Below are 18991 nucleotides of genomic sequence, written 5' to 3'. Positions count from 1 at the left end.
TAAATAACTTTCCCAGCTACAACAGGACAACGGTAACGAGAGATTTAGAGGGATTTAAATTTGAGGCCTAGTATTTAGGCGCTGGGTGACAGGTATGGGTTTAGTGACAGAATTAGACTTGGAAATACACAGTAGCGGGTGTGTGTGAAGTTATTCTGAATGACCCTATGTGCACCTTCAATATTATATACCCTTTTTGGGATAGATTTCAAATAGCTCTGATATAGCAGAAACCACTAAATTATGAAATTGCTAAATTGGGAATTGTACTTCAACCCAGAACAAAAAATGTGCTTTGACGGACACTAAATATCTTGCCCAGCAACAACAGTACAGCGGTGGGTAACGAGAGATTTAGAGGGAATTAAATTTGAGGCCTAGTATTTAGGCGCTGGGTCACCGGTATGGATTTAGTGACAGAATTAGACTTGGAAATACACAGTAGCGGGTGTGTGTGAAGTTACTCTGAATGACCCTATGTGCACCTTCAATATTATATACCCTTTTTGGGATAGATTTCAAAGAGCTCTGATATAGCAGGAACCACTAAATTATGAAATTGCTAAATTGGGAATTGTATTTCAACCCAGAACAAGAAATGTGCTTGAACGGACACTAAATAACTCGCCCAGCTACAGCACTAGGGACAGATTTAGCTGGATATAAATTTGAGGCCTAGTATTTAGGCGCTGGGTGACAGGTATGGGTTTAGTGACAGAATTAGACTGGGATATGGCCAAAAAATGAACAGACTATTGCTGGTTAAATGCACTTGGTGTGACAGCTTCACCCTGATGTAGGCTTTAGCCAAAAAACAACCACACCATTGAGGGTTAAATGCACTTGGTCGCAGCTTGTGCTGGCGCACCACAAGACACAAAATGGCCGCCGATCACCCCAGAAAAATGAGACTGACAAACGGTCTGTGCAGCCTAAAAACAGTGAGCAATTGAGGATCAGCAGCTCAATGATCCACAGCTGCAGATCGATCAGTTAATCAAGTCCTTTGGAGGAGTTAATCTGCCTAATCTCGCCCTACTGTCGCAGCCGCAACCTCTCCCTACGCTAATCAGAGCAGAGTGACGGGCGGCGCTATGTGACTCCAGCTTAAATAGAGGCTGGGTCACATGGTGCTCTGGCCAATCACAGCCATGCCAATAGTAGGCATGGCTGTGATGGCCTCTTGGGGCAAGTAGTATGACGCTTGTTGATTGGCTGCTTTGCAGCCTTTCAAAAAGCGCCAAGAAAGCGTCACAAAAGCGCGAAGAAAGCGACGAACACCGAACCCGAACTTTTACGAAAATGTCCGGGTTCGGGTCCGTGTCACGGACACCCCAAAATTCGGTACGAACCCGAACTATACAGTTCGGGTTCGCTCATCCCTACTCCCAATCAGTCACTGAAGGCACACGTGCTGTCCCAGTAGTCACGGCAGGCCATCAATAGTGTCAGTCAGTCTTTATGCAACTAGTTTCTAAAACAGACATGTCAGGGGAAGGGACTCTCTGGTCCTCTTTAAGGCAGCCTGTGATCACATACTGAGCTTTGTACTTGAAAGCACCCAGCCACCAAATGCAAAGGCAGGAAGCAAAAAGCAGGCGCCAGGTCTAAATATATAATTACCATGGCAACCTGAATTTATATAGCTTTATAGAATACATTATTGATTTATAACTGTTCACTCAAATAATATATGGTTTGCTCCTTTTAGCTGCAGGGGTAATAGACTTCTGTTAACAATTTCAGAGGTCCTCTTCTTAGAACGTGGTGTCAGATTTCCAGAGATGTGAAGAGTCACCCCATCGTGCCCTTTCATTCTGGATATCAGATTTCACCTGTCCTATTTTCACATGTATCTATAATATATCAGGAGGACCAGTGCGACTGGTTTTCCCCTTTAAGTGATATCTTAACGAGCAACAATCCTAAGGTGTTTACAGGGCAACACGGGAATATGGAGCATGCATTCTTAAAGGGACTGGGAGACGTGACCTACTTGCATTGTTACTTTAATTAGTTGGCCATTTTAATTTTGGAACAGAATCACTAGGACTTTACATTCATCAGAAGGCAATTATGTTTCTGGCTTTGTTTCCAAAGAAAGTAATAAGTTAACCAGCTCTCGTACTGACGCCATCAGCAATGCTCAGGAGAGCTGAAGAACACTCAAGTTAGAGAACTTTGTGCAACCCTGTTGTATCTGTTGTATTAGGAATCTGGAAGACATAGAATAAGCCTTACCCATTCACACCCAAGTTGTTTTCCGCCTTACGATTTGTGGCTTTCAGCGCTTTTTCAGAAACCACGCGTACAATACTGTACTGTATAGTGGTTACACCATCGATTCTGCTCTGTCAGTCTACATGAGGTGTCTTCTGGGTAGAAATGTAATTGCTAGTATACAAAATTCTCCACCGTCCTGCACCCACCGCCTGGAATGGTTTTCCTTGACCATCAATCTAATTTCCAGCATCCCAGAACCTTGAAATCTGATCATTTCAAAGACACCGAAGTCACAAAATGATACTGCTGCTAAGACCACAGCCCACGATCTACCTAAAGAACAACCCATTTACCCACAGCTTTTCAATCAGCTTGGAATTCGCTCTAGTGGTGCATACTACGCGTGGCTGAAGTGCAATTCTGAGTAGAGCCGTTATGATTGTAATCAACTAGAATGGGAGATACGCGCATGTACGGCAAGATTCTTGGTGTATCTTGATACCGTAGATTCGTTGAGTCAAAATAATTATCCAGATGAGAGATCAGAAGTAGGAGAACATTTATTTCAAAACAGATTATGTGAAATTTTCTCTCCCAAGTCTAGTTTCACATCATCGGAGGAGGTTCCATTAGGTGCCTCCGACAGATTCATGAAGCAGTAATTTCTCCAGAAGTCAATGGGCTCTGTGAGGAGCTGTTGCCAGATCTGGAGTTTCCGTTTTTTTTCCCCCAGTTTCTGTTCCTACAGGAAAATGTAAACACGCTTTAGGTGTAAACCTAGACTAAGGCCCCTTGCAGACTAGTGTGAGCGAATTAGGTCCGCATGCGTTGCAGATACATTCAGTAAAAACTGTGCGATTTCGCAAGCAAGTTCGTTCAGTTTTGTCTGTGATCATGTTCAGTTTTTATCGCATGAGTGCAATGTGATTTAATGCATTTTGCACACGCAAGATAAAAAACTGCATGTTTACAAACAACATCTCTTAGCAACCATCAGTGAAAAACGCAACGCATTCGCACTTTCTTGCGGAGGCAATGCGATTGTCACGCAGCCCTATTCACTTCTATGGGGCCAGCGTTGCGTGAAAACCAACGCTCATGTACACAGACCCATTGGAATGAATGGGTCCGGATTCCGTGCAGGAGCAATGCGTTCGCATCACACATTGCACCCACGCAGAATACTCGCTCGGTTGAAAGGGGCCTAAGGGCTCATGCATACTAGTTGTTGTTTTGCAGTCCGTTTTTCACAGATCCGTTATTCCGTATCTGAGGGGGTTTTTTTTCTCCGATTTAAGTCCTCTTCCGTTATTCCACAAAACATATCCGTATGCGATCTTTTTTTGCGGATTGGAAACGGAAATGGTAACTTATTAATCACCAAACACATGAGCAATATGGGCTGGGCATAGCATTTCTAAAGTATTTTTTGCAGACCCATTGACTTGAATGGGGCCTCGGACTGTGATTTGCAGACAATAATAGGACATGCACTACTTTTTTGCAGAACGGAAACTGAATGCACACGAGTACTTCTGTTGTTTTTGCGGACCCATTGAAGTGAATGGTTTCGCATACGGCTGCCAAAAATAAAATATATATATATATATATATATATATATATATATATATATATATATATATATATATATATATATATATATATATATATATATATATGTGAAATAACGAGGCAGCACTTCCAGCTTTAGGTGTACGGGTGAAGACCCCAAACTTTAATCCAAGCCATATATACACCATGTTCTATATTCTGCGATTTTCACGCAACGCTGGCCCCAAAGAAGTGAATGGGGCTGCGTGAAAAATTGCATTGAATCCGCAAGTGCGGATGCGATGCGTTTTCCACTGATGGTTGCCAAGAGATGTTATTTGTAAACATTCCATTTTTTATCATGCGCAAAACACATCAAATCGCATTGCATCCACGCAAAAAATAAACGCGATCGCAGACAAAACTGAATGAACTGGCTTGCAAAATCGCAAAGTTTTCACTGTACGCATCCGGACCTAATCCGCTCACACTCGTCAGCAAGGGTCCAAAGTGTTTCAGAAGACCTTCTACAAATCAAAGCTGGCTGCATTAACTATGTTAGAGACCAGAGACTGTCAGGTGAAATGCAGAATGTAAAAGTAAATTCTCCATTAAAAGTGTCCTGTCTGACCCAGGAACAAGTACAGCAGAGTCTTAAAAAGATTAAACTGGACAAATCACCGGAACCAGATGGCATACACCCCAGGATCCTAAGAGCATTAAGTAATGTCATAGCCACACCCTTATTTCTGATATTTAAGGGCCCTACATTGACGGAGTGTTCCACAGGATTGGCGCATAGCAAATGTGGTGCCAATATTATTCAAAAAAGAGTCCAAAAACAGAGCCCGGAAACTATAGGCTGGTAAGTTTAACATCTGTTGTGGGTAAACAGTTTGAAGGTTTTCTAAGAGATGCTATCTTAGAGCATCTCAACGGAAATAAGCAAATAACGCCATATCAGCATGGCTTCATGAGGGATCGGTCATGTCAAACTAATTTAATCAGTTTCTATGAGGAGGTAAGTTCTAAGATTTGACAGCGGCGAATCAATGGATGTCGTATATCTGGAGTTTTTTCTTGCCTTCCTCTGGATCAACTTGCAGGATAACAGGCCGAACTAGATGGACAGATGTCTCATGCACACGGCTGTTTTGGTCCGCATCCGAGCCGAAGTTTTGGCGGCTCAGATGCGGACCCATTCACTTCAATGGGGCCGCAAAAGATGCGGACAGCACTCCGTGTGCTGTCTGCATCCATTGCTCCATTCCTGAGTCCGCAAAAAAAAAATAAAAAATAAAATAACCTGTCCTATTCTTGTCCGCCCTTTGCAGACAAGAATAGCCAGTTATATTAAAGGCTGTCCGTGCCGTTCCGCAAATTGCAGAACACACGTGGACGTATCTGAGTTTTGCGGACCGCAACACACACAACAGTCGTGTGCATGAGGCCTTATAAACTATGTTACTGCTCTTGAAATGCACCATCCAAAATATCTTCAGACTCGACCAACTGAATCCCATCTACTGGCTTTTTTGTAAGGAAATTTCCAATTGATTACAAAATGACCAGAGCCTACTGGCACACCTGTGTCATAAACATGGGAACCTAGCACCACTCCTACTTCAGTCAGTATGTCCATGTCTTCTGCTGCTCTTTAGAAGATCTGCAGGTGTTTGGATCAATCTTCCCACCCTCTCTGATCTACTTTTGCAGTATGTTTGGTTATTTTGTGGGTAGCTAGGATGGGGGCTAGCAGTAGCATTCTTTTATGAGTCACATATTACATGAGTCATTATATACATTTTACCACTATAAAAAATTCTTCAGCTTGAGTTACTTGCATGTACTTACAGCCTCAGTCAAAAAAATAAAATAAAAAAAATTCAAAAAGCCTGCATGTCTATCCAGTGTTAATGATGGGGATGTCACATCTGCTTATTGCAGGGGGACAGTGGTGAGGACTTGCCGGATCTCCAGGTCCACCACAGCATAGAGGGGAGAGTCCCCGAGTCAAAGAACACCTTCTATGGACAGAAGCAGGGCTATGGAGTTGGTGAGCCAAAGTTCCTCTTCATCAATGGCCAATAATTGAGTAAAAATTTCCTGTAGTAAACCATCAGGCTTGCAATTCACCATGCAATTACTAACTAGAAAACACTCAAAAAAGGGTTTTCCCAAGATTGTCATGAGTATATAATCAGTGGAGATCAGACACCCGGGACCCCCAGCTATCAGCTGTTTCAGAAGGCACCGACGCTCCTGTGAGCGCTGCAGGTGTGATCTGTGCTCATCAAGCATAGTGGCTGTACTTGGTATTGCGCTCAGCCCAATTCACTTCTATGAGACTGAGCTGCTCCTAGGTCATGTGACATCACTGGCCGTCTCAAACAGCTGATCGGCGGGGGTCCCAGGTGTTGGACCCCCACTGATCAGATACCAATGACCTATCCAGAGGATGGGTCATCAGTATGAAAACTCCTTTAATAGGCCTCATGCACACGACCGTTGTTTTAAGAATAGGCAGTTATATTTATGGTTGTCCGCACATAATGGCAGTTATATTAATGGCTGTGACACACACGGATGCCATCTGTGTTTTGCGGATCCGCAATTTGCGGACCACAAAACACACAACGGTCGTGTGCATGAGGCCATAATTGTAAGAAATATATGAATGTGTACTCAGAGAAGCTCTATGTCCTGTAGATGCGGAGAATCATGTGCAAGTCTAAATGGGAATAAAAGAAAAGGAGAGGTGAGAACTGATTATCACCACTAGAACATCCTGCTTATCACTGATCATAGTGGAAGGACAGGAGAGGTAAGAACTGATTATCTATCACCACTAGAACATCCTGCTTATCACTGATCATAGCGTAAGGACAGGAGAGATGAGAACCGATTATTCATCACCACTAGAACATCCTGCTTATCACTGATCATAGTGTAAGGACAGGAGCGAACACCGGGGAGGTGAGAACTGATTATCTATCACTACTAGATAAAAAAAAAAAAAAAAAAAAATTTGAAAATGTTTATACACCCTTTGATTGTACAGAGTGTAATGTTAAAGTTAAAGGGGCTTCTGACACCTAGTAGGTTCCACAAAACCCACATTACACCTGTAGGAGAAAGTTTACAATATACTTACCGTTCTCTGGGCTAAAAAGGTGTTTGGGATTTGTACCTCAGGCTACTTTCACACTCACGTTTTGGCTTTCCGTTTGTGAGATCTGTTCAGGGCTCTCACAAGCGGTCCAAAACGGATCAGTTGTGCACTAATGCATTCAGAATGGGATCCGCTCAGTATGCCTCATTATGTCTCCATTCTGCTTTGGAGGCAGACACCAAAACACTGCTTGTAGCATTTTGGGGTCAGTCTGACGAAACTGAGCCAAACGGATCCATTCTGAACGGATGCATGCGGTTGTATTATCTGAACGGATCCATCTGTGCAGATGCACGACAGATCCGCACCAAACGCGAGTGTGCAAGTAGCCTTACTTATAAGTTCTTAAAAGGGTATTCCCATTTTGGACATTGGGGGAATATCGCTTGGATATTCCCCCAATGTCCGATAGGTGCAGGTCCCACCTCTGAATGGAGCCCGCTAAGGGCCAGAGGGCGCACCATGCATGTACTGCCGCCCTCCATTCATTCATTTCAATGGGAGCGGTGAAAACAGCCAAGTGCTGGCCTGGCCATTTCCATCAGCCCCATATAAGTTAATGTAGCAGTTGCTGCGCTTGCACGGTGCGCTTCCCATTAATTTCAATGGGACTTCCGAAAATATCCCAGTGTGCCGCTCGGCTATTTTCAGTGCTCCACCTCTGGGACCTGCACCTATCAGACATTGGGGGCATAATATCCTAGCAATATGCCCCCAATGTCCAAGATGAGACAACCCCTTTAATCTTGTTGGTTGCGCCATAGGCATTGTGTGTGAATCGTTTCCACTGTTGAGGGGGCCAGATCTATTCCTCTCCTTGGCGCATGTTGAGATGAGGTAAGAGATTCTGGAGTTTGCACATGTGCCATGTAGAGGAATTGTTCTGGACCTATCTACAGTGGAAGTGAAGTCCTGACCGCAAAACTGGTAAAGGACGAGACATCTGCAGAAGAGCACCATGTGACCACGTTCCCAGGAAGCCGATCCACGCGGCTTCAGAACGGAAAGTATATGATAATCCTTCTCAAACAGGTGTGCTCTGTGTGATTAAGGTGGGCTTGCAGGACAGAGCAAACTGTTCAGGGTACACCAGGAGTGGCCACGCGGTTTCAGTAGAGGATCTGCCTTTGAGGAGTCTGAGTTAGGTGACCTACTCGAGCACAGGAGAGACACATGGATATGGAGGACACTGCTACAATATTTTTGACCTGTCCTTTTTCAAACACCCCAGAGGCCGTAATAAGAACCGCCACAGCACTTACTCCACACTTCATGCGTGACCCTGCTACTCCTCTCTGCTGCCATAAACTAACCATCCAGGCTGGTGTAAAGGCAAACTGGTCTAGTTGCCCATAGCAACCAATCAGATGCCACCTTTCATTTTCCATAGGAGCTCTGAAAATGATTGGTTGCTATGGGCAACTAAGCTAGTTCTACCTCACACCAGTTTGATAAATCTCCCACATCGTCTATTGCGAGTTGACTAACCCAGACTCACATGGAATATGATTTGACAACAAGCCTGTCAGTGGAACGTGATGACGGCACAGTGACAAACCACAGAGCAGGCGGTGGTCCAACATGAGATGTAGTGGTCCATGTTGTACCAGTAGATGACAACCATTGGTTATACGCTCGTCCAGTCATGTGAACTCTGTACACACCAAGTCCATGGGGCCTCTGGACAGAACAGCGCTGTCCCCGAAGTCTCGGCTCTCGCCATCTCCTGCAGGAACCGAGGGGAAGGACCCACGTCCCATACATAAGAGTATGAAGGCTGGGGCTCAGACGAAACGCCAAACTTCCTGTATTTAGACCCTTTAGGCCTCTTTCACACAAGCGAGTTTTCAGTCTGGATGAGATACGTGTAGTGAACGCACAGCATCTGGACTGAATCCGGACCCATTCATTTCATCTTTGAGTTCAAGGGAAGGGGAAGAAAAAATTATATAATAATAATAATAATAAAAAAAAGCAGCATGTTCTATATTGTGCGTTTTTCACAAAGCTCTGGCTCCATAGACGTGAATGAGGCCCGTCAAAAAAAAAAAAAAAAAACACCGAAGGCTTCCAGATACAATGCGTTTATCACTGATTGTTGCTGGGAGATGTAGATTGTACATATACAATCCAAATGGAAAAAAAAACAGAAACACTGAACGTAATCGTAGAAAATGGATTCAACTTACTTGTAAGGGTCCGCAAAACACATATCAGCCGTGTGCATTCTGCAAAATGGTCTGGCCCTCAATAAACCAATCCTATTCTTGTCCGCGATACGGACAAGGATAGGACATGTTCTATTTTTTTATTTTTTGTGGTGCCACGGAACGGATGAAGTGTTGTCCGTATCTTTTGCAGCCTCATTGAAGCGAATGGGTCTGCACCCGAGCCGCAAGAAATGCGGCTCAGATGTGGACCCAAACAACGTTCGTGTGCAAAACCATCCGTTTTGTCCTGAACAGATCCTGGCACAATCCGTATCACTTGTGCGAAAGAGGTCTTAGGGCTCTTTCACACGAGCGAGTGGATCTGCGTTTTTCCACGCATCATCTTCGCTTTCAGGAAAAAAAATATAATAATATTTGCTATAGTGCACGTTTTTCAGGCAGCTCTAGCTCTATAGAAGTGAATGGGGCTGGTGTAAAAAAAAAAAAAAAAAAAAAAACCGAAGGTGTCTGGATGCAATGCGTTTTTCACTGATGGTTCCTAGGAGATGTAGATTGTTAGTCTTCAGATGCGTGAAAAATGCATGCAGTCCGGAAACAATCAGGACAGAAAAAACTAAATAAAAAATTATGATTGAGGGCTTATGCACACAACCGTATGTATTTTACGCTCCGCAAAAAATTCAGATGATGTCCATGTGCATTCTGTATTTTGCGGAACAGCCGGCCCCTAATAGAACAGTACGATGCTTGTCTGTAATGCGAACAATAATAGGGAACGTTCTATTTTTTTTTTGCAGAACAGAGAGACATACAGAAACGGAATGTACACGGAGTAACTTCATTTTTATTTGGCAGACCCATTTAAATGAATAGTTCTGCATACGATCCGCAAAAAACACACGAATGGACACGGAAAGAAAATATGTTAGTGTGAATGTGCCCTGAACTTGAGTGCAAAACCATCTTTTTTCCCCTGAACAGATCCTGATTAGCGTTAGGCCTCATGCACACGGCCGTTGTTTGGGTCCGCATCCGAGCCGCCGTTTTTTGCGGCTCGGGTGTGGACCCATTCACTTCAATAGGGCCGCAAAAGATGCGGACAGCACTCCGTGTGCTGTCCTCATCCGTTTCTCCGTTACGTGGCCCCGCAAAAAAATAGATCATGTCCTATTCTTGTCTGTTTTGCAGACAAGAATAGGCATTTTTACAATGGGCTGCCTGTTCTGTTAATTGCAGAAGGCACACGGGCGGCTTCCGTTTTTTTGTGGATCCACAGTTTGCAGACAGCAAAAACAGAACGGTCGTGTGCATGAGGCCTTAAGCGAACTTGTGTTTTATGTTTGGCGTCATCGAAGAATCGAGTTATGGATTCTAAATTCCGTTATGGTCCGTGGTAGCGGAATCCATAACGCGATTCTTCGATAACCCAAACTTTAGACGCCGAACTTAAAACACAAGTTCGCTCAACACTAATCTTGATGCAATCCGCATCGCTCGCGTGAGCTTCCTGCGCTGGGATTTTTCCTGAACGCAGAAACGACGCGTGAAACACTGCACTGGTGCGCACAGAGCCATTGAAAGGAAACGGTCCAGATGCGATATGGTCACTACATGCCTCGCATCAGGACAACTCGCTCCTGTCAAAGAGCCCTTCCAGGTTGGATTTACGTAGCCAAACAATCAACATTTACAGAAAAAAAAATATTTAAAAAAATTGACCGGTGGCAGATTCTAGGCGCCGGCTCCTGGGATCAGTGCTGAATGTCACACAATGCTCTGAGCACCCCATGAGGTCACACAGCTGCATCTCTAGCGCCTCTCACTGGAGGGGGAGATAATTACTGACTAATCAGATTCCTCATACAGGGTGAACACTGCCCTCAGTGCCCTGCTCACAGGAATGACTGCTGCCCGGCAGTGCCCGCTGCTACATGTGCAGACGGTGCCCATTCCAATGGTGCTGCACCTCGTCCGCCTCCACCAGCAGGAGGCTCATTCATCCCGCTCTGCGCTCAGCACCGGCCATCTGATGCAACACAGGAGCCGCCGCCGCCGCGTCCTCCCGCCGCACATGCCGGGCTCCCCAGCCACGCATCCTGCCCCTCCATCCGCGCACTCACCCGCCGGTGTGATGCCGTCCTCCGCCCGCCTGCAGTCACGGAAGCATACCTCTCATCCGCCGCTTCACACAAGGTGCCGGGGATTTAAAGCCCAGATCTGTGGGAGGGCAGAGCAGGAGCCGGCCGGCCTGTGATACCGGGCTGCGATCGGCAGGGGGCGTGGAGAGGGGGGGAGCATGGGGGCGGGGCCTGGATGACAGATGCCGGGGCGTTCTCATGGAGACCAGGGACCATAGCGATCAGCGCTGACGTTGTTTTCTATGGGGTGAGAGCATAAACCGCACCAAAACCGCACTGCTCATAGGCGGTTACATAATATACCCGGCTGCGTCTTAGAGGAAGCCGGAGGACAACCTTCATCTTCTCATTCCTTTCCCCGAACTAGCTGTGTGGTTACCAGTAGTGTCATAACTAGTAGTACAGCTAGAACTAGTAGTGTAACTATAACTAGTGGTGTAATAGCTATAACTAGTGGTGTAACAGTTACAATAACTAGAACTAGTAATGGATAGTAGCTGAATAAAAATCAATGGCTACCTCATTCCCATGGAACAATAGAGATGTAATGTTCTAGCACCGAATAACACTCGTTGTGTCGCTGCTGGTCTACAAAAGGGATTCATTGCCTAAACCCTAAATAAATATATTAATAAAACCAAAGAAATAAATAGACCGCGCTGACTGAACAGTGTCAAGTATTGGGTCTCGTAGTTAATGCTGCATCAAAATGAAATAATACCCCCAACTACGTGCACACCGCTGTTTGCGGAATCCGCGTACTCTCCTAGTCCAAAATAATCAACCTGGTAGACAAAAGGTTTACATGTACAGTCATGGCCAAAAGTTTTGAGAATTACATAAATATTGAAAATCGGAACAGTTGCTGCTTAAGTTTTATAATAGCAATTTGCATATACTCCAGAATGTTATGAAGAGTGATCAGATGAATTGCATAGTCCTTCTTTGCCATGAAAATTAAAGGGGTTGTCCGGGTTCAGAGCTGAACCCGGACATACCCTTATTTTCACCCCGGCAGCCCTCCTGAGCCTGGCATCGGAGCATCTCATGCTCCGATGCGCTCCTGTGCCCTGCGCTAGATCGCGCAGGGCACAGGCTCTTGTGTTTACAATAACACACTGCCGGGCGGTAACTTCCGCCCAGCAGTGTGTTCGGTGACGTCACCGGCTCTGAGGGGCGGGCTTTAGCTCTGCCCTAGCCGTTTTACTGGCTAGGGCAGAGCCAAATCCCGCCCATCAGTGCCGGTGACGTCACCGGGGTTCCTGTCAGCCCCATAGAGAGCCCCGGTACGTCACCGGAACTCAGAAAAATGCCTTTGCCCTGCGCGATTTAGCGCAGGGCAAAGGAGAGCATCGGAGCATGAACTTCTCCGATGCTCATGTCAGGGGGGCTGCTGGGGTGAAAATGGAGGGCTGTCCAGGTTCAGCTCTGAACCTGGACAACCCCTTTAACTTAATCCCAAAAAACCTTTCCACTGCATTTCATTGCTGTCATTGAAGGACCTGCTGAGATCATTTCAGTAATCGTCTTGTTAAGGCTACTTTCACACTAGCGTTCGTCGGTCCGCTCGTGAGCTCCGTTTGAAGGGGCTCACGAGCGGACCCGAACGCAGCCGTCCAGCCCTGATGCAGTCTGAATGGAGAGGATCCGCTCAGACTGCATCAGTCTGGCGGCGTTCAGCCTCCGCTCCGCTCGCCTCCGCACGGACCGGCGGACAGCTGAACGCTGGTTGCAGCGTGGGGGTGTCCGCCTGGCCGTGCGGAGGCGTGCGGATCCGTCCAGACTTACAATGTAAGTCAATGGGGACGGATCCGTTTGAAGATGCCACAATATGGCTCAATCTTCAGGCGGATCCGTCCCCCATTGACTTTACATTGAAAGTCTGGACGGATCCGTACTAGGCTATTTTCACACTTAGCTGTTATATGCTAAAAATAATGCAGACGGAGGCTCCGTTCAGAACGGATCCGTCCTGCATTAATTTTAGCATATAACAGCTAAGTGTGAAAATAGCCTAGTACGGATCCGTCCAGACTTTCAATGTAAAGTCAATGGGGGACGGATCCGCCTGAAGATTGAGCCATATTGTGGCATCTTCAAACGGATCCGTCCCCATTGACTTACATTGTAAGTCTGGACGGATCCGCACGCCCCGCCGGCCAGGCGGACACCCGAACGCTGCAAGCAGCGTTCAGCTGTCCGCCTGTCCGTGCGGAGGCGAGCGGAGCGGAGGCTGAACGCCGCCAGACTGATGCAGTCTGAGCGGATCCTCTCCATTCAGACTGCCTCAGGGCTGGACGGCTGCGTTCGGGTCCGCTCGTGAGCCCCTTCAAACGGAGCTCACGAGCGGACCGACGAACGCTAGTGTGAAAGTAGCCTTAACAATACGATTACTGAAATGATCTCAGCAGGTCCTTCAATGACAGCAATGAAATGCAGTGGAAAGGTTTTTGGGATTAAGTTAAAGGGGTTTCCAGGTTTCAGAGCTGAACCTGGACAGCCCTCCATTTTCACCCCAGCAGCCCCCCTGACATGAGCATCGGAGCAGTTCATGCTCCGATGCTCTCCTTTGCCCTGCGCTAAATCGCGCAGGGCAAAGGCATTTTTCTGAGTTCCGGTGACGTACCGGGGCTCTCTATGGGGCTGACAGGAACCCCGGTGACGTCACCGGCACTGATGGGCGGATTTGGCTCTGCCCTAGCCAGTAAAACGGCTAGGGCAGAGCTAAAGCCCGCCCCTCAGAGCCGGTGACGTCACCGAACACACTGCTGGGCGGAAGTTACCGCCCGGCAGTGTGTTATTGTAAACACAAGAGCCTGTGCCCTGCGCGATCTAGCGCAGGGCACGGAGCGCATTCGGAGCATGAGATGCTCCGATGCCAGGCTCAGGAGGGCTGCCGGGGGTGAAATAAGGGTATGTCCGGGTTCAGCTCTGAACCCGGACAACCCCTTAATTTTCATGGCAAAGAAGGACTATGCAATTCATCTGATCACTCTTCATAACATTCTGGAGTATATGCAAATTGCTATTATAAAACTTAAGCAGCAACTGTTCCGATTTTCATATTTATGTAATTCTCAAAACTTTTGGCCATGACTGTACATGTAAACCTTTTGTCTACCAGGTTGATTATTTTGGACTAGGAGAGTACGCGGATTCCGCAAACAGCGGTGTGCACGTAGTTGGGGGTATTATTTCATTTTGATGCAGCATTAACTACGAGACCCAATACTTGACACTGTTCAGTCAGCGCGGTCTATTTATTTCTTTGGTTTTATTAATATATTTATTTAGGGTTTAGGCAATGAATCCCTTTTGTAGACCAGCAGCGACACAACGAGTGTTATTCGGTGCTAGAACATTACATCTCTATTGTTCCATGGGAATGAGGTAGCCATTGATTTTTATTCAGCTACTATCCATTACTAGTTCTAGTTATTGTAACTGTTACACCACTAGTTATAGCTATTACACCACTAGTTATAGTTACACTACTAGTTCTAGCTGTACTACTAGTTATGACACTACTGGTAACCACACAGCTAGTTCGGGGAAAGGAATGAGAAGATGAAGGGTCCTCCGGCTTCCTCTAAGACGCAGCCGGGTATATTATGTAACCGCCTATAAGCAGTGCGGTTTTGGTGCGGTTTATGCTCTACCCCATAGAAAACAAACGTCAGCGCTGATCGCTATGGTCCCTGGTCTCCATGAGAACGCCCCGGCATCTGTCATCCAGGCCCCGCCCCCATGCTCCCCCCTCTCCACGCCCCCTGCCGATCGCAGCCCGGTATCACAGGCCGGCCGGCTCCTGCTCTGCCCTCCCACAGATCTGGGCTTTAAATCCCCGGCACCTTGTGTGAAGCGGCGGATGAGAGGTATGCTTCCGTGACTGCAGGCGGGCGGAGGACGGCATCACACCGGCGGGTGAGTGCGCGGATGGAGGGGCAGGATGCGTGGCTGGGGAGCCCGGCATGTGCGGCGGGAGGACGCGGCGGCTCCTGTGTTGCATCAGATGGCCGGTGCTGAGCGCAGAGCGGGATGAATGAGCCTCCTGCTGGTGGAGGCGACGAGGTGCAGCACCATTGGAATGGGCACCGTCTGCACATGTAGCAGCGGGCACTGCCGGGCAGCAGTCATTCCTGTGAGCAGGGCACTGAGGGCAGTGTTCACCCTGTATGAGGAATCTGATTAGTCAGTAATTATCTCCCCCTCCAGTGAGAGGCGCTAGAGATGCAGCTGTGTGTGACCTCATGGGGTGCTCAGAGCATTGTGTGACATTCAGCACTGATCCCAGGAGCCGGCGCCTAGAAATCTGCCACCGGTCAATTTTTTTAAATATTTTTTTTCTGTAATGTTGATTGTTTGGCTACGTAAATCCAACCTGGAAGGGCTCTTTGACAGGAGCGAGTTGTCCTGATGCGAGGCATGTAGTGACCATATCGCATCTGGACCGTTTCCTTTCAATGGCTCTGTGCGCACCAGTGCAGTGTTTCACGCGTCGTTTCTGCGTTCAGGAAAAATCCCAGCGCAGGAAGCTCACGCGAGCGATGCGGATTGCATCAAGATTAGTGTTGAGCGAACTTGTGTTTTAAGTTCGGCGTCTAAAGTTTGGGTTATCGAAGAATCGCGTTATGGATTCCGCTACCACGGACCATAACGGAATTTAGAATCCATAACTCGATTCTTCGATGACGCCAAACATAAAACACAAGTTCGCTTAAGGCCTCATGCACACGACCGTTCTGTTTTTTGCTGTCTGCAAACTGTGGATCCACAAAAAAACGGAAGCCGCCCGTGTGCCTTCTGCAATTAACAGAACAGGCAGCCCATTGTAAAAATGCCTATTCTTGTCCTGCAAAACAGACAAGAATAGGACATGATCTATTTTTTTGCGGGGCCACGTAACGGAAAACGGATGAGGACAGCACACGGAGTGCTGTCCGCATCTTTTGCGGCCCTATTGAAGTGAATGGGTCCACACCCGAGCCGCAAAAAAACTGCGGCTCGGATGCGGACCCAAACAACGGCCGTGTGCATGAGGCCTAACGCTAATCAGGATCTGTTCAGGGGAAAAAGATGGTTTTGCACTCAAGTTCAGGGCACATTCACCTAACATATTTTCTTTCCGTGTCCATTCGTGTGTTTTTTGCGGATCGTATGCAGAACTATTCATTTAAATGGGTCTGCCAAATAAAAATGAAGTTACTCCGTGTACATTCCGTTCTGTATGTCTCTCTGTTCTGCAAAAAAAAATAGAACGTTCCCTATTATTGTTCGCATTAGGCTGCTTTCACACTAGCGTTCGGGTTTCCGTTCGTGAGCTCCGTTTGAAGGAGCTCACGAGCGGACCCGAACGCAGCCGTCCAGCCCTGATGCAGTCTGAATGGAGGCGGATCCGCTCAGACTGCATCAGTCTGGCGGCGTTCAGCCTCCGCTCCGCTCGCTCCGCACGGACAGGCGGACAGCTGAACGCTGCTTGCAGCGTTCGGGTGTCCGCCTGGCCGTGCGGAGGCGTGCGGATCCGTCCAGACTTACAATGTAAGTCATGGGACGGATCCGTTTGAAGATGCCACAATGTGGCTCAATCTTTCAAGCGGATCCGTCCCCCATTGACTTTACATTGAAAGTCTGGACGATCCGGTACCCAGGCTATTTTCACACTTAGCTTTTTTAGCTAATATAATGCAGACGGATCCGTTCTGAACGGAGCCTCCGTCTGCATTATTATGGGCGGATCCGTTCAGAACGGATCGCCCGAACGCTAGTGTGAAAGTAGCCTTACAGACAAGCATCGTACTGTTCTATTAGGGGCCGGCTGTTCCGCAAAATACAGAATGCACATGGACATCATCTGAATTTTTTGCGGAGCGTAAAATACATACGGTTGTGTGCATAAGCCCTCAATCATAATTTTTTATTTAGTTTTTTCTGTCCTGATTGTTTCCGGACTGCATGCATTTTTCACGCATCTGAAGACTAACAATCTACATCTCCTAGGAACCATCAGTGAAAAACGCATTGCATCCAGACACCTTCGGTTTTTTTTTTTTTTTTTACACCAGCCCCATTCACTTCTATAGAGCTAGAGCTGCCTGAAAAACGTGCACTATTGCAAATATTATATATTTTTTTTCCTGAAAGCGAAGATGATGCGTGGAAAAACGCAGATCCACTCGCTCGTGTGAAAGAGCCCTAAGACCTCTTTCGCACAAGTGATACGGATTGTGCCAGGATCTGTTCAGGACAAAACGGATGGTTTTGCACACGAACGTTGTTTGGGTCCACATCTGAGCATTTCTTGCGGCTCGGGTGCAGACCCATTCGCTTCAATGAGGCTGCAAAAGATACGGACAACACTTCATCCGTTCCGTGGCACCACAAAAATAAAAAATAGAACATGTCCTATCCTTGTCCGTATCGCGGACAAGAATAGGATTGGTTTATTGAGGGCCAGACCATTTTGCAGAATGCACACGGCTGATAGTGTTTTGCGGACCCTTACAAGTAAGTTGAATCCATTTTCTACGATTACGTTCAGTGTTTCTGTTTTTTTTTTCCATTTGGATTGTATATGTACATCTACATCTCCCAGCAACAATCAGTGATAAACGCATTGTATCTGGAAGCCTTCGGTGTTTTTTTTTTTTTGACGGGCCTCATTCACGTCTATGGAGCCAGAGCTTGTGAAAAACGCACAATATAGAACATGCTTTTTTTATTATTATTATTATTATATAATTTTTTCTTCCCCTTCCCTTGAACTCAAAGATGAATGAATGGGTCCGGATTCAGTCCAGATGCTGTGCGTTCACTACACGTATCTCATCCAGACTGAAAACTCGCTTGTGTGAAAGAGGCCTAAAGGGTCTAAATACAGGAAGTTTGGCGTTTCGTCTGAGCCCCAGCCTTCATACTCTTATGTATGGGACGTGGGCCTTCCCCTCGGTTCCTGCAGGAGATGGCGAGAGCCGAGACTTCGGGGACAGCGCTGTTCTGTCCAGAGGCCCCATGGACTTGGTGTGTACAGAGTTCACATGACTGGACGAGCGTATAACCAATGGTTGTCATCTACTGGTACAACATGGACCACTACATCTCATGTGGACCACCGCCTGCTCTGTGGTTTGTCACTGTGCCGTCATCACGTTCCCTGACAGGCTTGTTGTCAATCATATTCCATGTGAGTCTGGGTTAGTCAACTCGCAATAGACGATGTGGGAGATTTATCAAACTGGTGTGAGGTAGAACTAGCTTAGTTGCCCATAGCAACCAATCATTTTCAGAGCTCCTATGGAAAATGAAAGGTGGCATCTGATTGGTTGCTATGGGCAACTAGACCAGTTTGCCTTTACACCAGCCTGGATGGTTAGTTTATGGCAGCAGAGAGGAGTAGCAGGGTCACGCATGAAGTGTGGAGTAAGTGCTGTGGCGGTTCTTATTACGGCCTCTGGGGTGTTGAAAAAGGACAGGTCAAAAATATTGTAGCAGTGTCCTCCATATCCATGTGTCTCTCCTGTGCTCGAGTAGGTCACCTAACTCAGACTCCTCAAAGGCAGATCCTCTACTGAAACCGCGTGGCCACTCCTGGTGTACCCTGAACAGTTTGCTCTGTCCTGCAAGCCCACCTTAATCACACAGAGCACACCTGTTTGAGAAGGATTATCATATACTTTCCGTTCTGAAGCCGCGTGGATCGGCTTCCTGGGAACGTGGTCACATGGTGCTCTTCTGCAGA

The 18991-nt window shown here is 46.9% G+C and overlaps 1 protein-coding gene across 4 annotated transcripts in view; it reads right to left on the bottom strand.

Moving 5' to 3' along the window:
- OSGIN2 (oxidative stress induced growth inhibitor family member 2) overlaps positions 1–18991 on the bottom strand; it is a 64177-nt gene that overhangs the window by 24114 nt on the left and 21072 nt on the right. The window contains exons 1-2 of one of the 4 annotated variants that reach the window (XM_044293770.1): positions 11239–11401; positions 8446–8862 (exon numbers count right to left, since the gene is read on the bottom strand). The exons of 1 other annotated variant lie outside the window; for it this stretch is intronic. The gene's annotated coding sequence lies outside the window, so the exon portion shown is untranslated. Of the gene's footprint in view, positions 1–8445; positions 8863–11238; positions 11402–18991 lie in introns of those variants that run through there. 2 more of the 4 variants (XM_044293769.1, XM_044293773.1) reach the window with 2 other exon arrangements.

The sequence above is a fragment of the Bufo gargarizans genome, chromosome 5 (assembly GCF_014858855.1).
Source record: "Bufo gargarizans isolate SCDJY-AF-19 chromosome 5, ASM1485885v1, whole genome shotgun sequence".
Classification (NCBI taxonomy): domain Eukaryota; kingdom Metazoa; phylum Chordata; class Amphibia; order Anura; family Bufonidae; genus Bufo; species Bufo gargarizans.
The sequence above is the reverse complement of the archived record's forward strand: the minus strand, read 5'-3'. Positions and strand labels throughout refer to the sequence as shown.